This window comes from Macrotis lagotis, chromosome 3, assembly GCF_037893015.1.
Source record: "Macrotis lagotis isolate mMagLag1 chromosome 3, bilby.v1.9.chrom.fasta, whole genome shotgun sequence".
In the NCBI taxonomy this organism is placed as follows: domain Eukaryota; kingdom Metazoa; phylum Chordata; class Mammalia; order Peramelemorphia; family Peramelidae; genus Macrotis; species Macrotis lagotis.
Genome location: NC_133660.1, coordinates 234,796,086 through 234,820,444, shown reverse-complemented (window position 1 = coordinate 234,820,444; position 24,359 = coordinate 234,796,086). Strand labels below are relative to the sequence as shown.

The 24,359-nt window shown below is 34.5% G+C and overlaps 1 protein-coding gene across 6 annotated transcripts in view; it reads right to left on the bottom strand.

Moving 5' to 3' along the window:
* The window catches only part of SOX6 (SRY-box transcription factor 6), a 640,189-nt gene that overhangs the window by 388,648 nt on the left and 227,182 nt on the right, over nucleotides 1-24,359 (bottom strand). Inside the window, exon 1 of one of the 6 annotated variants that reach the window (XM_074230206.1) lies at nucleotides 10,365-20,500. The exons of the other annotated variants lie outside the window; for them this stretch is intronic. The gene's annotated coding sequence lies outside the window, so the exon portion shown is untranslated. Of the gene's footprint in view, nucleotides 1-10,364; nucleotides 20,501-24,359 lie in introns of those variants that run through there. 6 annotated transcript variants of the gene reach the window in all.

Genomic DNA, 24,359 nt, shown 5'->3' with positions numbered 1-24,359 from the left:
CCTGGAATATCTTCCGATCACATTCAGGACCACACCTTTTAGGGGAGTTCAACTATTATCAATTGAGTGTGATTTTAATTAACTATTAATTAACTATTGTGTGCTATACTTCAACAGCTTGAACATAGCCCTAGAACTTTGTTTTCTTTCACATCATAGTATATTCTCTATCCAGAGCAACAGGGGAACAGAAGGTTAGGTAATGTGATCAAAAACACTATCTCAATGGAATATTTAAAGCCAACTTCCACAGCAACATGCATAAAATACCAGATATTACACAGGGGATTCATCATTTTCCTGGAAAAGACAGAAAGGAGAGTTCCTTATTAATGTCCCTGTCTTTCTCTGTCAACCTGATACTTCTACCTTATCTGTTATACTGTTTTTTAGCATAACCCTTATTACTCTAAATCATTAGCCAGATGCCTGTGAGATTTGCCATTATAATACAATAGGAAGCGAGGGCATTTTTTGGTAGCTAAAACCCTAAGTCATGTAGCCATGGAATTAGTCTGCTATACGATGTTCACTATTCTGTAAGGTATCTTCTTCTTATGTGCAAAACTGTGTCCCAAATAATCTAACAAACAGAAAAGGCAAATAGTTCTTGAAGGCCAGACAAATATTTGAAAAGCAAAAATTCATTCTCTCTCCTCTCCTTCTCTCTCCTCTCCTTCTCTCTCTCTCTCTCTCTCTCTCTCTCTCTCTCTCTCTCTCTCTCTCTCTCTCTCTCTCTCTCTCTCCCCCTTTTCTCCTCTTCTTTATCCCTTTTCTGACTCCTTATCTCTATCTTCTTTCTACTCTTCTAATCTCCTGCTCTATTTTCCCCTCTATCCTCTTCTGTCTGCTTCTCACTTCTCTCCTCCATTTTCCTTTCTCTCTACTTTTCCCGCTCCCTTTCTCTCTTCTTCTCCAGCCTCCTTCCCCTCCCAACCCTGCTCACTTCCCTCCCTTTCTCTCTGTTTCTTTCTACTTTCTCCCTCTCATCTCTCTCCTTCCTTTTTCCCTATCTCTGCTTCTCTTTACCTCCTCTTTAATTTTATTCATTACATTTACTTTTTTTTAATTTACTCCTTAAGTAAATTAGGCAGGAGTTTATTCTCAGGCTATAGATTTGTTTATAAACCAGTCAATACCTGTTACTGATTTTTTGAAATTGTATTTAAAGGGTGAGATATTATGTGATTTGAAATGTCCAATAACTACTAGCTCTGAATTTTAGAAACAGCTCATCTTGAAAAATGGATACAATCCTACCAACTAATGTGCAAAATGAACCCCAAAAGCAAGAGCCTGACTATTATAATCCAACATTCATTCCAGTCTTTTGAAAATTGACCAGCCCACACAGACATTTAACCAACCTATCCTCCCACATGGAGGTTATACACATAATAAAATTGACCATGACATCAGTATCTTTTATATCTATCCAACTTTAATTGTTATTCTCTTGAGAAAAGTAACTTAGAATCAAAGGATTTTGGATCCTGAAGACACTTTAGAGATCATCTAATCCAACTTTTTTTTTAATTTACAGACAGGCAAACTGAGGACCAGACTGAGGAAGGAACTTGACCCAAAATCATAGAGTGGCAGAGCCAGGACTAAGGCCTAGATCCCTTGATTTCTAGTCCGGAAGGAAACAATATATGCTACAAAACACTGAGGAGTTATAATCCTGACCTTTGGGAAGTTCACTGAAAAACTGTAGTTGTAAATTTCCTAAATTAATCTCAGGGTCAGAGATTTAGAACATGAAAGAACCTTAGGAATCTAATCTCAGAATCATAGATGTCAAGCTGGAAGAGAGCCTGCAGGTCATTCTAATTTAGCTTTCTCAGTTAACAGAAAATTGAAGCCCAGAGAGGTTGGAATGCATAAGGTCAAGGATTATGGGAAGTAAAATGGATAATTTTGATTACATGAAACTAAAAAAGGTTTTGTACAAACAAAATTAATGCAGCACAAACAAAATGGGGGAGCTGAGTGAAGGGGGTTGTTAGAGCAAGTTTCTTTGACAAAGGCTTATTTTCTTGAACATGTAAGTAACGGAGTCAAATTTATAAAAATATGAGCCATTCCCCAATTGATAAATGGTCAAAGGATATGAACATGAAGATTTCAGAAAAAGAAATCAAAACTATCTATAATCACATAAAAATGCTCTAAATTACTAATTATATAAATGCAAATTAAAACAACTCTGAGATACCATGTCACACCTATTACACTGGATAACATGATAGAAAAGGAAATGATAAGTGCTAAAGGGAATGTGGAAAAATTGGGAAACTATTGTATTGTTGATTGAGTTGTGAATTAGCCCAATCATTCTGGAAAGCAATTTGGAACTATGTGAAAAAGGCTATCATACCACTACTAGGTCTGTATTCGGAAGAGATTAAAGAAAAGGGAAAAGGATTTATTTGTACAAAAATATTCAGGGCAGCTTTTTTTGTGGCGGCCAAGAATTCAAAATTGGGGGGATGCCCATCAACGGAGGAAAGACTGCACAGATTGTGGGATATGATTATAAGCAAAATGGTTTAAAAAAAACAGGGAAGACTATGAACTGCTACAAAGTGAAGTGAACAAAATCAGGAGAACAATGTATATAATAACAGTAATAATATAAGGATGATCAACTGTGAAAAATTTTGTTACTTTGATCAAGAGGATGAACTAAGACAATTACAAAGGACCAATGATGAAAAATGCTATCCTCCTTCAGAGAGAAAACTGAAGAAATCTGAATGCAGAAAAACTTACTTTTTTGATATTTTTATTTTGTTTGTGTTTTCTTTTGCAACATGCCTAAAATAGATTTTGCATGACTTCACATGTATAGTCAACATTATATTGATTGCCTTCTCAAAGGGTAAGAGAGTGGTGAGAGGAAATTTGGAATTCAAATTTTTAAAAACTGAATGTTAATTTAAAAAAATTTATATGTAATTGCAAAATATTTTTAACATAAATAAAATATTTTTAAATGCTCAAGGTCAAAAAGTACAGTACATTTATGTTTGTGTAGATAGTTAAGTAGCAGAGCCAGAATTTGAATTTGAAAATTACTTTGAATCCCAATTCAGTATTTTGCTCACTACATCATATTCCCTGATTTGTCCATATTAAAGGAAGTAAATAGTGACAGGCATATTCCAAAGGACCAACATGAGGGACTTTAGAGATAATCTTATCCCAGAGATTTTGACCCCCTTTGGCATGTCTGGTGAAATTCATGGATCCCTTCTCAGAATAGTGTCTTTAAATACATAAAATAATTTAAGGGCAGCTAATCAGTGTACTGACCCTAGAGTCTGAAGGACCAGCATTCTAATTTGACCTTAAATAAGAGGTAGACTATCAAAAAGGGCAGAAACATGCAGCAATGCCTTTTCCTATGCAAAATTGGGATTAAAGTTTGATATCTAGCATCAGTCTTTGGAGGAAAGGAGAGACAGAGACAGAGATAGACAAAGACTTGACACTTAGGTGTGTCCCTGGGAAAGTTACTTAACCCTGATTGCCTTCTCAAAAAAAAAAAAAGTATGATTACAAAGGAAATTATATTCCAATAAAGACATTATTTGTTTTCTGAAAATCTATCTATGGACTAAAAACCCTTGATTTAATCTAATATCTTAGAGATGAACACATCCAACCCAACCTAGAATAAATAAATTGACCAAGGGCACACAGGTAGTAGTAAATAGTCAAGAACAAGAAACTCAGCATCTGGTCTGGTGACTCCTTACCCTAGGCTACACTTCATCCCAAAGAAGTGGACAATTTTTTTTTAGTCTAGTTCTAACATGGATACTGTGCTCTTGGGTGTTGGGGTCAGGGCAGGTGGGTGGTGGTGTTTGAAGGGGAGCTTTCTGCTTGAGATTCACTTTCCTAACTAGGTTAACTTAAGGCTAGTATTCTCATGAGTTAGGAAACAGCAGGGTAATCCAAACTGGCCACAGGAGAAAGTCAGCTCAGCATTAGAAATCTGCCCCAACTAATCCACAAAGAACAACCAAGACATGTCAAATTGGAGAAGTCTATCTCTATTTAGAATGTAGCTAGATAGTGGATAGAGTGCTGGGCCTGGAGTCAGGAAGACCTCAGTTCAAATAGTACTTCAGATACTTACTAGCTGTGAGATCCTGGGTGAGTCACTTAATGACTGACTTAATCCCCTGGAAAAGGAAATTGCAAACCACTCTGATTATCATTGTCAAGAAAGCCCCATGGACATATTGGAGTGCTTTGGTTCACAGGATCTGTCACAATCTGACATGACTTAATAACAACAATTTCTATTTAGAAATGACTGAGATTTCTCCAACTCTCCAAAAGTATAGAAATTGATTTATTTTTAAAAAAAGATGGTTAATATTGGGGGAACTGATAAACCCAAAAGAAAGGGGGAGTAGTATATTCAAAGAAGAGATATTTGAAAGGATTGGTTACAATGTGATTTCTCTCTTATTCAAGGATAAGAGCCTAACATTGTGCTGGGGGTGCTATTGAATAAAGGAAGGAATTTGTCACCCTAAATTCATCTCTGTACTCTGCATCTTTATTAGTATATCCTATATAGAGTTAATTAAGCCCCCTAATCTGTGCTAGGGAATGTCTAGACAACTCTAGTTTTAGAAGTGAATGTAGAGGGGTGGCTAGGTGGTGCAGTGGACAGAGCACCGGCCCTGGAGTCAGGAGTACCTGAGTTCAAATGTGACCTCAAACACTTAATAATTACCTAGCTGTGTGGCCTTGGGCAAGCCACTTAACATTATTGTCTAGCAAAAAACAACAAAAAAGAAGTGAATGTAGGAAAAAACAAAATGCTATCCGCTAGTAGGCAGTAAAAATACTTCAATTTACATAGTTTTGATTCTCACAACCTTGTCTGCAAAGTACCATTATTTCCCCCATTTTATAGATGAGGAATCTGAGGCTGTGTAATGAAGTTACTTGCCGAGAGCTACATAACTAATCCTCCTAACTCCAAGTCCATCATTCAATCTATTATGGTATATCCACATTTTACAGATAAGAAAAGTGAGTCTCAAAAAGGCCTGAGTCACATGGAAAATAAGTATTCTGGATAGAGAATGATCCTAGGTCATCTGGATTCCAATCCAGTGTGCCCTAGTGACTATGTCACACTGCATCTCTACCTTTCAATCTCAGTTTTTTCATCTGTCAAAGAGAGGTAATACACAATCAACTTGTAGTGAAGAAGGCATTATGTCAACCTTAGAGGACTATAGAAATGGGAGTTGCTATTACTACTGCTACTACCATTATTTACTAATGCTTACTACTACTACTACTACTACTACTACTACTACTACTACTACTACTACTACTACTACTACTACTACTACCACCACCACCACCACCACCACACCACTACTACTACTACCACTACTACTGCTGCTGCTTCTTACTACTACTACTACTGCTTCTGTTTACTACTACTACTTACTATTGCTTACCACTATCACTGCTGTTTGCTATTACTGATGCTTACTACTATTACTACTACTACTACTACTACTACTACTTCTAATAATATTACAACTCATAACAATAATATAACTACTGCTCCTAAGAGATATCAGCTTCTAGATCTGACAGCTCAAATTCTTTAACTCTCACTGTATTTTATTTTAAATAAACAACAACAACAAAATGATATTAGGGCACTGAGGAGGCTATCTTTTAGGAAGCTAAAGCTTTTTAAAGCAATTTACAAAGAAGCATTTTATAAGAAAAAATAAAGTCAGCTTGTCAGCCACAGAGTTATAGAGGACATTGGTGTTAGTTTGTAGTGGAAGAGTATTTTGCCTTTTTTTTAAAAAAAATATATGTATAGTATTAATAACAGCAACACCACAATTGACTCTTATTCTCCTTTTTATTGGATGTATGTTGTAGTGAGAGAGGAAAAAGAAAGAAGAAAAGTTGAATAAATAGATCAATAAAAACCAAAGGCATGAGAGTACTTAAAGCTCTTTGTTTATTAGCTTCTTTCAGGCCACCTGCTCAAAAGTGTAATGTTAGTTTATTTCCTTGTTTAAATCTCAGTGCCTGAGTATGCACGAGCAGAACAAAATAAATATGAATTTTCTCACCATCCAAAGCATAGGCTCCAAAACCAACCAGCCCCAGAAGGAGAGGTTTCCAATGCTAAGCACCAAGGCAAATGTTTTGTCACTATGACAAGAATCGAAATGAGACAAAGACTCAAATGTGTGAAGGCAATTGACAATTGTTTCTATCAGAAAAGAGGAATAAGTGATTTCCCAGCATAAAAAAGCAAGAATCAAATCATACTGAAGAGAGGGAAAAAAGACCCTTGCCTAAAATAATACTTAAATGTATCTCTCTTGGTTCATCACATGAACCTCTCTCTGTTAGGCTTTAAGTAGTACAGTCTGCTGGTTTGAGTATAGAAGTCAAGAAGGCCTGGGTTCACATCTACCTCTCAGGATTACTAAATTATTTGATCATAATTTGACCTTCACCTAATCTTTCTAATTCTGTTTTTTAATCTATAGAACAGGAAGAACAATAGCACTTTCCTCAAAGGGTTGTGGTGAGGTTCAAAGGAGATGATATATGTAACATATTTTCCAGACCTTAAATTACTATATAAATGTCAACCACTGCCATGATGACTTAACTGATTTTTATATGAGAAAGAAGTTAGAGATTTCATTCAAAAATTCAAGAAGTTAGATGAACAAGCACAATTAATATAACACATTCTACTTCCTACTGAGAAACAGAAAAGTTTGAAAAAAACAAAAAGTAAAAGTCTTTTTTCAACAAAATGTATTTTATGTGGAGCTCTTTCTTCATCAATAAATTGGGGAGGTGTTTGGCTTGTAGAACTTTTGCCAAAGTTACAGGTTTTAAATGAGTTGTACTTTTTCAGAGAAATCAACCAATCCTTTTAACCTAATGATATGACTGGGGATGACTTGTTCACACTGTGGAAGAGACACCAAAATATAGGTAGAGAATAGTTTTCCCAAAGTAACCTAATCCCCCCAAACCATCAATCCAGCTCTGCTATTTACTATCTTGGTGACCTCAGGCATGTCACTTCCTCTCTAGGGACCACGGTCTCCATATTTATAAAATGAAATGCTATGGACCAGCTGATCTCTGTAGTTCCTTCCAGCTATAAATCTATGATTGATATATTCAACCTAAGCAGGAAATCTAATTCAAATAACAATATTCCTAACAAAACTCCACTGTTTCAAAGATGGTAAAACAGGAAAATGACAAATGTTTGAGAACAGAAACAAGAATGTATTGTTATTGGAACTGTGATCTAGCCATTTGGGAAAGCATTATGGAACCCTTTGACTCAGCAGTACCATTACTAAGTCTAAACCTAGAGACATCAAAGAAAAAGGAAAAGATCTATATATTAAAAATATTTATAGTGGTGAATAATTAAAAATTAAAGGGTTCTTCTACTGGGAAATTCCTACACAAGTTATAGTCTATCAATATAATGCGATGCTTCTTTTTGCTAATTTTCTTATAGAAATGAAAATGGTCAATATCAAAGAAAACTGCAAAGACCCTCTACATGTACTCTTTACAGGAGACCAATAACATCATAGAGAAATACAGTTTTGAAAGACTTTAGAACTATGATTAAAGTAATGATAAAGCATCACTTTCTGATACAGGACATGTATCAGAACATGTATACAGGACAATACATATATTTTGGCCTGTGTTCAGGATAGGAATTTGTCTGGACATTTGTGATTTATTTTTCAGGTCTGTTGTAGTTACAGTTGTTGATTATCTGGGGCAGAGAGAGGCAGTGGGAAGGACAAATTATGAATATGTATATAAATAATTTTTAAATTAGCTGGGGCACCTAGGTGGTGTAGAGGATAGAGCACCAGCCCTAGAGTCAGGAGTACCTGAGTTCAAATCTGGCCTCAGACACTTAATAATTGCCTAACTGTGTGGCCTTGGGCAAGCCACTTACCCTCATTGCCTTGCAAAAAAACTAAAATAAAATAAAAATCTCTATGCTGCTTTCCCAAATTTCAATCAAGTAGAAACTTTCCTTTCCTGTCTCCCCATACCTAAAATAGTCTTCATCTTCTTTTCTATCACTTTGTTATCTATCATCACTCTAGAATTAATTTCTAAATCTATATCTGCCACATAAACTAAAAATCCTAGGGAGTTCTGCTCCAATACCACCTTTCAAACCTCCTCTCAATCTCCCCATTGCTGCTCTCATCATTTCCCTCGGATAACATTTTATCACATCTGTTTGTGAGCATATTGTACGTCCTAGAGATGACCAAGCTCTCCAAGGACAAGGACTTTTCAATTTTTGTTTTTGAATTCTCAACATCTAGCATATCTGGCACACAGAGTAGGTGATTTCAAAAATGTTTGTCACTTGCTGCAGCAGGAAGAGCATTTGATCAGGATTAAAATGCTGATTGACACTATGTGACCTTAGGCAAGAAATTTAACTGAAGTTCAGTTTCTTCATCTATATGGGAATGAGTATGAATATACTTAACTAGCTGTGAGCCAAGAACTTTGTAAACTTTAAAAACTGCAGATAATATTATTGCTTTCTTCATCTGACAATTCCAAAGCAATTTTCCCTTCCAAGTAAATACAAGTGAACATTGTTTTATAGCCCCTGTATATTACCTTGCCCTTGCCAATCTACTCATTTACTTACTTACCTCTAATATTTATTCAATTCAATAAACAATAATTCATTGCAATTCAATTCAACAAATACTGACTATGCAGCTACCATAAACAAAGCACTGTGTTTAGCACTGGAGATACAAAGCCAAAAACATAGCAGTTCCTTCTTTTCTGCTGGATGTACCTTTTGTGTAATCTCCATGGGATTTAGCACTGGGAAAAAAGCCTTTGAAATCCCTCATCCTAATTTTATAGATAAGGAAACTGAGGCTTTGAGAGGTGAAGTGATTTATGATCTCTTGTGATTTGTGGCAGGGTCTGGATTAAAACTCAGAACTTTTTGTCTCCAAATTTGTTGGTCCTCCCCCAAAATCATATCACATTATACATTACAGTTAATTCTGTATATTATTGCCATTCTAAACTATAAGGTCCATGAGGGCAGGAATAGCATCTCATTCAAATTTTATATTTTCTCTTGTAACCAAACCATAAAGTAAATATTTAAAGTTTGTAGAATGAATGAATGAAATGAAGGGAAAGGGAAGAATGATTTCTGATGAAGGCAATATAGAAGAATTGTTTATTCTTCCTTTAACAGGCAAAAAAGTCAAAGCAGAGAGAGAGAGAGAGAGAGAGAGAGAGAGAGAGAGAGAGAGAGAGAGAGAGAGAGAGAGAGAGAGAGAAAGTAGGTGTTCTTTTTCTCAATATTCTATGGCAATCCAGTGAACCAGGAAGTGAACCATGAATTTTGGCCTCTAGCCCCAACTTAACTAATCATCCAACAGCACTACTCTAAATGCATAAATATGGAGTAGCTGATACAGCAGTATCAAATTCTTTATCTGAATAAAAAGCAACAAGTGCATAGCAAAGACAAAATTAGAAGCATTGTAAACCTGTAATGGCCCACAAAGTCTGTTCAGCTTAAACTATTCCCAATAGGAAACTATTAAAAGTTTATTCCAAAGAGCATTTCTTCTCTACAATGTTATTTTTTGGTCACACCTATTTTCCCCTAACCCCTAGCTTCCTTGTTTATAATTGTGCATATGATATACAATATTGACATATATTCTCTATGGAAAATGTGAAAACTGAAGTCAGTTTGATTTTGATGGCTTCTCTAAAACAAAATAGCCTATGTAAGTAACAATCAGAAGGTCAAGGGTTTTTACATCTTTTCTCACTGCCTTTATATTTCCCAAGTTCCCCCTTCCTCCCTCCTTACATCCATTCCCACCCCTCTGAACCACCTCCCTCATAAGACACAAATTGAAATTCACAATCAAATATTATTTTGTAAATATATAAACATAAACCCTCCTGTAAGTGATACTTTTTGGACCACGAAAGCTTTCAAAATCAGTAGGGCAATGAAAGGAAGGCTTAGGTTATTTTAATCAAAGTGTGCCTTCTATACTCTGATTCCGATTTTTTCAACTAAGAGAACATAACAACCCTATAGTAAATTACTTCTCAAAATTAATCATTATTTAAGAGAAGAAAGTCATTACAGGTTTCTCTGGACACCTTGGATTTCCTTCTCTTCTATCCTCTCCCAGTTCATCCTCTGTCAGAGACATACTGTTAAGTTGTTGTTGCTGTTGTTTTAAGCTGTCATTTTCAACACAAAAGAAACATACCTGGCATAAGGAACAACTCCTGGAAAGAGCGTCTCTTCTTTGTCCTTTGGTGGCCACAGCAATATCTTAATTGGATGCCTCTCCCTGCTATCATTATTTCTAATTTGATATCACCCTTGACTTCCACACCCTTCTCTGAAGGATGCATATAGAGCTTTTTATCTTTGTCTCTCACACGCACACCACAGTGAAAAAAAAGTAACAAGTAGACCGTATTTAGTAGGACTTCTTTCAATAATAACAGTAAGCAAATAACCCTAGAATGTTAATTAACTCCAAGGGAGATTCCAGTGCATACAGTACAACATTGTAAACCACTGCACAAAACGATGTCAACACTGTTTATTACTATAGTCTAGTGTAGAAGTTCTTAATTTTCATGTTAAGGGATCTCTTTAGGAATCTGGAACATTTATGAACCCCTTTTCAGAATGTTTTAAAATTCATAAAATAAAACATATCAATGAAAAGGAATCCAAATATATTGAAATAGTTATCAAAAATCTTTCAAAAGCTATTAAGTTCCAAGTTAAGAACCTCTGTTCTAGAGATTGAGCTTACCCCATATCTTCAAAGAGAGAAGTCACAATTTGAGAAGAGCATGGATATAGAATTCAAAGGGAGATCATTTAGTCTAATCATCTTCATTTTATGAATGAGGAAACAGAGTCACTGAATGGGGAAGGAAGGGACATACCCAAGGGAAGCACAAGTAGTTGGCAATAGAGTTGGGATGGGACCTCAGCACCTCTCATTCCAAATTCAGATAATTTAACAAGCATCTATTAAGTGCCTACCACACACACACACACACACACACATACACACTTCAAAATTTCTCTGTCTCCCAAGGAAACTTACATTCTACTTGTGGGGGATCAGGGAAGAGGAATATCATGATCAAAGCAAATAAACACAAAATATGTAAAGAAAACTCAACATTTTCAGTGAGGAGAATATACTAATAACCTCTTCCCATAGAATGTGACTCTGGTACTCTGTCTTGGAGAAAGCAGAAAACCCTGTCTCTGATAGACAGGCACAGGAATATGTATGAGTCTTGAATATCTATCCACATACCCTACAATGATCTCTATCCACAGGACCAAAACAGGCCAAAGGTAGTTAGGAATATTCTGGTATGAGATCATTGTTAGCCAGAAATAGTTTTATCCCAGGAAGAGAAAATACAGAGCAATCAAAAATAAAAAGCTAGATATTTTGAGAACCACAATGTATTACTTTTAATGGTTGCCCCCCTCAAAAAAGTGCATTTGGAAAAAGGCCAAAAATCAAGGTTAAAGAGGGCAAGTAAGAGTTTTCAATGCTTGTTGGTAAAAATTCAGTTTAGATAGATCCCTTCATCAAACTGTCCCACATAAAAAGCCTAGCCTCTGCCACTCTGGAAGCAAGCACTTTAATCAATGCAATAGATAAAACTTTTGTTTTTGTTATTAATTTTACAATAAATCCAAAAACCAATGACTATTTTGATATAAGAAATCTACCAAAAATGCACTCAATTCCCAGTCTTAACATTAAAAACAAACCAAGGTGAACTTATTGCCTACTTTTTAAATGAGATTTGAAAAAAATAACTATAATATTCCTTCCAGTGAGATTTTCCATGACCTGATTATGAAATTCTTCTTTACTTCCATATTAGTCATTGAGACTTGTTTTGTTTTAGGTTTTTTTTTTTGCAAGGCAAATGGGGTTAAGTGGCTTGCCCAAGGCCACACAGCTAGGTAGTTATTAAGTGTCTGAGACCACATTTGAACCCAGGTACTCCTGACTCCAAGGCCAGTACTTTATCCACTACGCCACCTAGCCGCCCCCTGTCATTGAGACTTGTACAAAGTTACAGAAACCTTTCACTTTATCTAAAGTAGCCTGACTTAGAAATTCAGTAGTTGTGTGATCCTGGGCAAGTCAATTAGCCTTTGTCAGCCTCAATTCATCTGTAAAGGAGGGAAAATAAGATACCACCAATTTCTTTTCTTTTCTTTTTTTTTTTAGTTGTTTTTTTTTTTTACAAGGCAATGGGATTAAGTGGCTTGCCCAAGGCCACACAGCTAGGTAATTATTAAGTGTTTGAGGCTGGATTCAAACTCAGGTACTCCTGACTCCAGGGCCAGTGCTCTATCCACTTCACCACCTAGCTGGCCCCTGCACCACCTAGCCACCCCTATGCACCACCTAGCCACCCCCGATACCACCAATTTCTCAGGGATACTGTGATGATAATATAGAGTGTATTCTGCAGCTTCACAAATGTCAGTTATTTTATTATTATTTTTGTTGTTATTGTTTTTGCATATCCAGTAACCTCATTAATCCAAAATATAAATAGTAGGGGACTTGAAAAATAAACACAAAAGGCCTCTGAGAAAGCAAAATGAATATTTCAAAGTCTAGGCACAAAAAACTCACTTCTTTCATTCATTCAAGAGTCTTGGAATCCCTCACTTGGGACTCCTCTGCTTTTTTTACATAATTCTAACCAATTTAGTGACCTGTTTCCTAGTCCAAAGCAGATTATAAAGGGAAGAAGGGCTGGAGAAGGCACATACATTGGCTTATATATATAAGTCACTAAGTAGGCTGGCAGACAGGGAAGAATAAGAAAAAAAAATCTAAAATGGGATTTGTAATAAAGAAGTCAGAACTCTAAATGCCCAGCAGTATAAAGTTATTTAGTGCCTGAGCAAAGAGCCCTCCACATATCACAATAGTCCTTAGGGCATCTCTCTATCAGAGAACAGTACAATAACTGATGACCCTTTTATAATGATGACCATTAGTCATCAAGCAAAGGTTAAATTATGTTTGTTATCATCTGCTGGATAATAATACCTAACATTTAGATAGTTTTAAGGTCTGAGAAACCCTTTGAATATATTCTTTCATTTGATCCCATACCAACCCTGAGAGATAAAAGCTATTATGCCCATTTTACAGATGGGGAAATAGTCTCAAATCACAAAGTGGCTTGTCCAGAAATCACACAGCTAGTAAATATCTGAAATGAGAGTCAAGCCTAAGTCATCTTGATTCATAGTCTCATGTTCTATCTACTGAGCTATTGTAGCTATCTTTAGGATGACAGGGAAGTAGATGTTGCATTTCAGGAAGATATCCATCTAGAGTAGTTTTAAAAGTTCTAAAGAGTTTTCTGCTTAAAGGGATAATTAATTTTCTATAATTTGTAAAAATTCTCTTATGAAGGATACCACTTTCATAAATGATGTTAGATTAAATAAGATTACTTGAAGTTTGAGAAATGACCTGGCAACTATATTTGTCAGTCTTTTCTCTGAGTCTGTTTCTTTTTCTGTAAAATGAGAGAGTTAGATTAATGATCCTGCTAAAATCCTATAACTCTTGATATTTTTTCCAATTTAAAAAATATTCCTATTTACAGTTTTGAGTTCCAAATTCTGTCTCTACATCCTTCCCTCTCTACCCTCCTCCCTGAGATGGCAAGCAATTAGATATATATTATAAATGTGAAATCATGTAAAACATTTCCATATTAGTCATTTTGTACAAGAAGATCGGAATAAAAGGAAAAATGAAAGTAAAAAATAGAATGCTCCAGTCTATATTCAACAATATCAATTCTTTCTCTGGAGGTGGAGAGTATGTTCCATCATGAGTCCTTTGAGATTGACTTGGATCATTATATTTCTGAGAATTGTTAAGTCATTCACAATTCATCAAACAATATTGCTCTTACTGGGTACAATGTCCTCCTGGTTCTGTTCATTTTACTATGCATCAATTCATGTAAGTGTTTCCAGGCTTTTCTGAAATCATCCTGCATGTCATTTCTTATAGAACAATAATATTCCATCACATTTGTATACCACAGCTTGTTTAACCATTCCCCAATTGATGAGTATCCCTTCAATTTCCAGCTCTTAGCCATCACAAAAAGAGCTGCTATAAATATTTTTGTACAAAAAGGACTTTTTCCATTTTGGGGGGGAGGGGGTATTGATACTAATTTGGGCAAAGTTCCAAATGGCTCTCCAGAATGGTTAGATCAGTTCCTAACTGTACCAATTGCATCTTAGTGTCCCAGTTTTTCCCTCATTCCCTCCAACATCTGAAATTTTCCCTTTTTTTTGTCATATTAACCACTCTGATAGTTGTGAAGTGGTACCTCAGAGTTGTTTTAATTTGCATTTCTCAAATCAATATTGCTAGAGAATTTTTTCATATGACTATAGATAGCTTTGATTTCTTTGTCTGAAACCTGCCTGTTAGATCATTTACCAATTTGGGGATGACTTTAATTTTATAAATTTGAGTCAGTTTTCTATATATTTGAGAAATGAGACTTTTATCAAAGATATTTGTTGCAATTCCCCCTTTTCTGTTTTCCTTATAATTTTGTTTGCAAAATTTGGTTTGTGCAAAAAAATTTAATTTTTATAATCAAAATTATCTATTTTATATTTTATAATGCTCTATATTTTATTTGGTCCTAAATTCTTCCTTTATCCATAAATCTGACAGAGAAACTATTCTATGCTTCCTATTTGCTTACAGTTTTTACTCTTTATGTTTAAATCATGTACTCATTTTGATCTTATCTTGGTATATAATGTGAGGTATTGATCTATACCTAGTCTCTTTCCTAGAAGTTTTTGTCCAAAAAAATGAGTTTTTGTTCTAAAAGTTTTGATCTTTGGGCTTATCAAAAACTGGATTACAATAGTCATTTACTTTATATAATATGTACCCAATCTTTTCCATTGATCCACCATTTTATTTCTTAACCAGTATCAGATTATTTGAGATTTACTATTTTATGATGCAGTTTGAGATCTGGTTCAGCTAGAACCTTTCTTTCACATTTTTTCATTAATTCCCTTGATATTCTTGAGCTTTTGTTTTTCCAGATGAATTTGTTGCTATTTTTTCTAGCTCTATAAAATATATTTTTGATAGTTTGATTGGTATAGCACTGAATAAATAGATTGATTCTTGTTTTCAGCTCTCAGAGCCAGATATATCTTGCACATATTAGATACATCATAAATATTTTGAATGAATGAATGAATGTGTGAATTGAAAGTTCTTGAGCAATGGAATGACATGTTGAGGTATAACTCTAAGCAAGGTTAACTAATACCTGCTTCAGATGACCAACCCTGATTCTGTAAGGAAAGGCATTATTTTTAAATGGTTTAGTTCTGGGGTTTTATTGCAGGTACAGATTATTAGCTTATTTTAGAGAGTTGCCACAGATTCTGAGAGAAAGTTCAGAGACTGACCAGAAACCACACAGTAAACATGTATCATAGTCAGGTCTTTCTGATTCCAAGACTAGTTTTCTATCTCCTCCCTTCTTTTATCTCTCAAGAGCCTCATGCAAAATTCAGAATAAGAAACATGAAAAAGAGCTGAGTATCAGGACACTATGAAACTGCTATGAAACAGCAGAAAATTAAAAACTCCCCAAATTCAGTCCTCAATAATATAGATTCATCACAGTGCCAGCACGGAAACAGCAGCAAACTCAAGGTGGGGCTTCCAGAGAGAGAAAACACATGGGAATTAGTCTTATCTTGTCCTGCAATAATTCAGACACACCCCATATTTTTAGGGCAAATTTTTTTCAGATACTCTAAGGGAAGATGAAAAATAATCTGTTGAAATGGGAAAACTTTAAGAAGTCTAGTCCTAAGGGAAATGTACCTTTTTTACCTTCTAAAATAGAGAAAACTGCTGTAGGCAAATTTAGCTATTACTGTGGAGTCACTGGAGTACTTCATGAGAATGGGGGCTAGGAGGGGATGAAGGGAGGAGATGGTGGCACAGAAAACAAATTAAAATATCTGAAATACACCTATGGCAACATATTCTCTCCTGATCAACAATGTGTGTCTATCTCTCTTTAGAAGAGTCTGTATGAGGAGTTCCCATTGAATTCCAGGTATAATTAGAGTGGCACTAATAGAGGAATACAGTAGAGATCTGAGGGGGCAGGGGCATCACAGAGACTTGCCCACCCAGTCTTTCTAACCTGCTCATAGGAACAAGTCTTTCTCCTGAGATGTAACATTTTTTCTTCTCTCTCCTCATCAAAATTTCATTTTTAAAAGTGGAAAGGAAAGCCTAAGGAAAAAATAAGCCAAAAACCAATGGTAAAAAGATTTTGAAAGGGAAGCATTTGCCATTCTTAGGGCTTAGGCAAAATTTCTTTCTGCAATGATTCTTACTACTATAAAAAAGTAGATCAATGAAATTCAACAAATGTATACTGAAAGCCCGCTCTTTCTGAGACACTGAGAGATCCAAAACAACACAGCATATTCAAAGAGGCAGTAACAATTAAATTTCCTAGAATATTTTTGTCAGGACCTCTCTCCTTTGTTCCCATCACTCCCTACCTTAAAATATGCTTTTTTTTGTATACATGCCATATGAATGAATGAAAAAGTACTTACTCTGTGACAGACATCCCCTCTCCTATACTATAATCTTCTTTAAGATAGGGACTATATATATTTCATCTCTGTAACCTAGCACTGAGCATAGAAGTGTGTTTAAATGGATAGTTAAGAAACATTGTTAAATTAGGTTGAAGATTTTTCAGGTTGGAACTCTCCTATCTGCATTGCCTATCAAAGTTCCTTACAATATCTTTTCTTGCAAGGTGGACATTGTTGCTGGTTGAGCATAATATGTGGAATTCATGAGACTATAAATCTAGAGACAAATAGGAGCTCAGAGATCACCTAGACTAGCCCTCTCATTTTACAGAAGAGAAAAATGAGTTTTCAGTGAAGTTAAACAACTTTCCCATGGTCAGCAAGTAAAGATTAATATATAGGTCTTCTACTTCCAACCACAACACTCCTTCCAATGCACCTCAGTTCCTCTCTAGTATAGTGTGGGCAATATTAAGACATTCAACCTAAACCAAAAGATGAACCAAAAAAAACCCCTGCAACAAAGAATCTTCAGGATGTTCACTGACGTCCTTTCCTCCTGCCCTTCCTCATAGGTTGATGTCCAAGAGCAATACTTGAAGTAATTTTTTGTTCATCCTCTGGTTTAAGGTGAATGTCTTAATGTTCTTTGTGGCAAGGTCTGAGAAATCGCTCAAGCAATTCTTTAGCTTAAACCTGTGAGACCCCAGGGAAATTGCAGCTACTTCAGCAGCTAAGTGAAGTTGGGTCATTCTGCATCAGAACCACTATTGCCAAGTCTCCTCCATAATTACCCAAGTCACCAAGCACCATCAGTTTGGTGTTTGTTTGGCTGGTTGATTATTTATCTATCTATAACTAATCAATTCAATTCAACAAGCTGTATTTGGGGTTTTGCTATGTGCAAGACATTAAGGAAAGCTCTGAGAATCCAAAGGAAAAAAATTGTGCCTACCCTTGGTTACATTCTACCAAGGATAAGGGAAGAGATACAAAATGTTTAAGAAAAATAAATACAAAGTATTTTCAGGGAAGAAAAGAAAACACTAGCAAGTGGAGACAATCAGGAATAGCTTCTTAAAGGATATGGCCTCTGAGAGAAAGAGATGATGAGAGAGAACATTCCAGGCATGGGAGAGGCATGAGTTGGGGACAGGAAAGAGCAAGTGGACCAGTTTGGTTAGAAGGTAAAGTGATTAAGAGCAAAAATAAGGTAAACTAAGTCTATAAAGATAAGGTAGTGACAAATAGTAAAAGGCTTTAAATACCAAACAGAGGAATCTGTGTCTTGTCCTTGGGATAAGACCATAGGTCAAGTTCTTAAAATATCACACCTGGCTGACCTTCCAGCTTCATCACTCTGTTCTCTAATTTATACCACTGTGATATTAATTTCTTCTAAAATATTACTTCTCTTACTAAAATGTCACTTCTCTTATCAAATAACAAGATGCCTATTGAACAAAATCTAGACTCCTCAACCTGGCATTCAATGCCTTACAGAATCAAGCCCTAAGCTATCTTTCCATATTTAATCTTCTACTTCCAAACTACACAAAACCTCTGTACTGGTCTAGCTGGTAGTCTTGCTGTCCTCAGAATATCCTATGTGAATTATCCATGATATCAGATTATGCTGTTCTCCCAGTCTTTCCCACTTATCAAAATTCTATTGGAAATCTATTCCCATGACCTCCAAGAAGTCTTCATTGACTAATCCAACCCACATTGATCTTTACTTCTTTGCAACTCTTGGACTCATTACTATTACAGTTTGCATCTTCAATCATATACTGCTTTGTTTCTCTATTTCCATCATTGTTTCATCATTTAAGTTTTTATGAGAGTTTGCCTCATATCCTCAATCATACAGTGAATTTTTTCTGGACAGAAAGTGAGTTATATAATACTTGACCCACAGGATAGGTAGTCAAGAATATTGGCAAAATGAACAAATAACCTGTCATCCAGTAGGCACTAAATAAATGTTCAATGAAATGATAGCTTAAATTCTGAGAAGTTTCAAGCTGAAAAATCCTTAGATCACTCACTTGAATTCCTCATTGCACAAAAATAAAGAAACTGAGGGCTAGTTGGGGGAAATTACTTATCAAAGACAATAAGAAAGTTCATGGCAAAGTCATGAGTAGAAAATAGGTTTCCTAAAGCACCACAGAAAGCTTCAATAGGCTTTCTTATCCCAGTTCTATTACTAACCACTAATTAGTTGTGTGGCTACTAGACATATACCTTTCCCTAGACCTCTAAGAGGTTGAGCTAGAAGGGTTCCATGGTCCCTTTCAGATTTTTTTGTTCTATGATTCTTTAAATTTTACACTGGCAAATTTTCCAATGAACCATGTAGATTGAAATTCAATTCATAACATTTCCAAACCTCTCCATGGCCCATCTCATTGTCATTTCAGTGAATTTGGTTCTGTTTATTCCATGACCTTTCCGAACTATTACAGCCTGTTGCAGAAATATGGGATACAAAAGAATATCATTAGTTGCAGAAGTATTCACATTTTATTACTGGGAAGGAGGAAGGGATAGCTTACTTGCTTCTGAATTATATTATGAAGCAAGTTATGATTTACTTGAATGACTCTCAATTAATACCATTTAGAGAGATCCAAATCCCAACTCTTCTTATGTCTTAATAGAAGGGATTCAAGAGAAGACTCCAAATTTATAATAAAAACAGTATCATAGATTTAAAGCTGGAAGTGACCTCGGAGGTCATTTAATCTAATTCCTTCACTTATCTGATGAGAAATTAAGAAAATTGATCAAGTTCATACTCTAGATAAACAACAGAGATAAGATTAACACACAGATCTTCAATCTAAATCAAGTCTTCTTTCTATTGTATTACAAACATATAATCTGTCAATAGACCCATACTCAAAACTTTCCAGGTAAGTAAAGCCAGGTCACTTGCATAAACTTGGAGAACATGGGATTATGTTCACATAACAAGGACATGTCCCAGTAAGGCTTTAGTGTGGGGAAATTATGATTTAATAAACATAAATAAATAATAATAGATCTAAAACACTTAAATTAAAAACAATCAACTGCACAAGAACATAATAGATTATTGTGGCTAGACAAGAAGTAATGTGAGAAAGATCTGGGTGTTTTAGCATACTGGAAGTTCATTATGAGTCAGCATGAGTTAAAGTAGCCAAAAAAAATCCTCATATGATCATAGACTCCATTAATGAAGTGTGGAGAACATGAGAGTTAAAGGTCCCTCTAACCCCACCCCCAGACTGTCTCTGTCAGACCATGCAATGCTTAATTCAACTCTTGGTGTCCTTTTTTTAGAAAGAAAGGAAATTGACAAACTAGAATAGGTAAAGAATATAGTAAACAGGACAGCGAATGAATAGGAAACTCTGCCATAGGAGGATAAATGAAGGAATTAGTAATGTTTTGCCTAGAGAAGATTTGGATGGCCAAAGGATATGAATAGACAGTTTTCAAAAGAAGGAATGCAAGCTATCAATGAATAAAAAAAGTATTATAATTAATAATGAAGAAAAACACAATTTAAAATAACTCCAAATTTCTGTCTCAGTTTGACAAACATTATTGGAGGGCTTATAGGAGAACAGAAAAAACTATCATGCCTTGGTGAAATGATCCAGTCATTCTGAAAAACAATTTTAAATTGACACAAACAGTCAAGAAGTTATGCATAGCTTTTAATCTGGTACTAGATTGATATTTACTAGGTAAATATATATATATATATATACCAAATATTTACATATATACATACACACATATATGTATATAAAATCAAAACCAAAAGGAAAAGACCCATATATTTATATATGTATATTCATATATTTGTATATATAAATATGCGTGTATTCATAGAAGTATTTTTTTCTTGATGAAAAAATTAGAAACATAAGTGCTCATTACTTGGAGAATAGTGAACAAATTATGGTAGATGAATGTAATATCATATATATATATATATATATATATATATATGTATATACAAAAAACCAAAGGGACAAATTCAGAGAAACCTGAGAATTATATGAACTGATTAAAATTAAAGTCTGTAGAAACAAAATAATTAATATAATGACTACTACAATAATGTACAGAAAACAATTTTGAAGAACTTTGATCTATATAATGACCAATCCCATTTCCTACATCATATAGCAGTGAGGTCATGAACTAGAGGTAGAGAATAAAAAATACATTTTTAGACACAATGTGTGTATTATTGTATTATTTGACTATAGTTATTTGTTAGAATAGTAGGTTTCTATTTGGAGTAGAAATGAGAGATTGTAGGGAACCTCCTATTGGGGAAGGAGGTAGTATACGGTGGGAATGGCAAAAAGAAAAAAAAAGAGTATCAATGAAACATCGATGTCTATTTTAAAATAGAAGAGATCAAAAGAAAGTGCAAAAGGAGATAAAAATAAGCAGAAGTGACAATGATATAACTTGTTAAATTTAAAACACCTTTTTAATAAACTACATAAGAGTTCAGTTTCATACACAATTCTCTTTTTTTCCCCTCATCTTTGAATACCAAAATGTTTATCTCATTATTGTTTTTCATGGAAAGGAAAATTTTAAATTTAAGAAATTTTAAAAATTTGGTGAAATGATATCTGTCTAAAATTGTTAAGGGTTATCATATAGAAGAAAAATGAAATTTATTATCCTTGAATAAAGGAGGCAATGGATTTCTCTCATTGGAAACTGGCTGGTAAAAGTTAGATGACTTGAGAATATATTAGAAAGGATTCCTATGGATTGAATTAAACATTATTTGATGTCTCTTCATGTGATTTTGAGATTGGGGGAAGAAGCATTTTCTGAGTATGGACAGACCTAAAGAATGTCATTTTCATCATTTCTTATGATTAATACTTTATAAAAACCTTTCAGATAGACTAAGAGTGGGTAGAAATGACTCTGAGGGACAGATGGGAGAAAGACATCTGATTTCTTCATTTTATGATTATTTTTATTGCATAATTTACTCCATTTTAAAATTGAACCCACCCATGCTTTGGGAATGAAAATTCCTATGGGCACAAGGGACAGGATGTTTGTCATGCTGCTTAAGGAAAGAGAGGTCTAATAAATAAAATTTGACTCATTTTCTGCTCATTTAATTAATTAATTCTGTGGAAGTCCCAAGCAACTACTATATAATTTGTGGTTGAACTGAGTCCAAAAGAAGAAAGTATATAAAGTGTTTCTCATAGGATTTAGAGCAGGAAGTGACATTAGGAATAATCCAGTCTATTTTTAGGGAGAAGAAAAGAGAGGTAAAGTTAAATGACTTGCCCAAGATCATTCATCTATAACTCTCTTGAGAGTCTGTCTGTCTGTCTGTCATACACCCATTCTATCTTTGAGTGAATCAATTATTCAAGTCCCACATTTAAAATTCTGTTTTGAATATTTCTACCTAGGTGACCTTCATATACTTAAAACTCAACAAATCCAAAACAGAATCCAGCATCTTCCCCACAAACCTGTCTCCTCCTTCCAAATTCCCTATATCTATTGATAATACAAAAATTCTTCTATTCATCCAGACTCAAAGTCTCAGGATTATTTTTATTTGATCTACTTAATGCAATACCAATGAGTGCACAATGACTGACTGTATAGAACTTGATCAAATGGTAATGCAGTTGATGAAGAAAAAAAAGAGAGAGGTATTTGTCCTGCTAGACCTTAACTCACACTAGAAAATTATAGTTATCAAAATTATCAAATATTAAACACAAAATAGATCAATGTAACAGGATACAGAAGCTTGAAACATAACCAAATGTATACAAAAAGTTATTGTTTGATGAAATTTTACAATAATCTCTGAGAAAAGGGAGTAATATTCAAACTACACAGCATTTGGCTAACATTTTTAAAAGATGCATACCTCACACCAAAAATTGTAATAAATTCCACCTGTATTTATGAATTGAATATAAATGAATTATTTTTTAAAAATTTAAAGGAAATGAACAAATATCAATTGTGAAGGGCAAATAAGCTCTTTTGTACTAAATAAAAGCAATACATTTAATTTGATTACATAAAAATTTTAAAATATCACCATAGGACCAGAAAGCTTAGATCTGGAAGGGTTAACTAAGAGTATCTAGCTCTCATTTTATGATAGGGAAACTGAGGCAATCAGAGGTAAAGTGACTTGACCAGGGTCACACAGCTAATAAGAGGCAGAGCTGGGATTTAAATCAGTTCTGACTCCAAATTCAGCATTCTTTCTACTACACCAAATAATGATGATGAATTATTGTCAGATTAGAAATATTTAGACCTACCTTCCAGAATTTGCAGTTATTTAAAGGGGAAAACCAGTCTTCTTTGGTAAAGTGGTTAAAAGATACCAAGATAAAATTTACAAAATAGGAAACACAAATTGTACAAAAACATTTTAAAATATGTTTGAATTCACTTATAATGAAAGGAAAAAGAAAAAATAGAAGTTTTTAATTATCTTGTGCCCATCAAATTAGAAAAAAAAATTTAAATAGTAAAACTCAATCATGATAGGTTATAGAAAATAGGATATACTCATACATTGCTTGTGATATTGTGAATTGTTGTACTCTTTTTAGAGAGCAATCCAGAATCACATAAGACATTCCCTTTGACTCATAATTCCATTACTGAGAATATTTTCTTTCAAAACATACTCAAAAACAAAAGAGCTATCTGTACCATTTAGAACTATAATCATTATAATATGGGAGGCAATTTAATGTCATAGAAAGAGGACTGGATCTGGAATTGGGAGTTCCTGTTTTGGGCAATAGCTCTATTACTTATTACTTGTATGACCTCCTTACCTTTGAGTCTCAGTTTCCTCAAACTAGGGGGAAAAATGGTAAATGCATTAGGTCAGAATTTCTTGATCTTTTCTACAACATGGACTCCTTTTGCACTCTAGTGAGTCATAAGGATTGATTTTCCGGGGGGGGAAGTTTTTAAATTCATAAAATACATAGCATTACAAAGGAAAACAATTTTAGTGAAATACAATTAGAGTTAAATACTTAGAAAAAAACAACTTCATAAACCATAAATTAAGAAACCTTAGATTAAATAAACCCTAAGGTCCCTTCCAAAGCTAAAACTTAAATTTCTCTAAACTTCTAATTGAAGAAAATTTGGAAGTAAAGTTCACAACCAATGACTGGGAATAAGCTAAATAAATAGAGAGGCTAAATAAACAGGTACATCAAAGAAGCCTATTATCTTCCTGGAGCATATATCTGGGTTTTTACTAAGAGTCACCCAAGAGCTATCAAATTTGAAAACTTCTTCTGATGATTCTTGGGAAGACAAATAATATTAAAAGGAACTTTAAAAACATTACTAAAGATTATGGGTGAAGGGAAGGGAGACTAAAAGAAAGAATAAAACAGAGACCTTGAGGATACAAATGAACTTTTCATTAACACCTGATGAAAGTATAGGATTAAGAGAGAGAAAGATAGATTCGAGAAAAGAAAAATATCTAAGA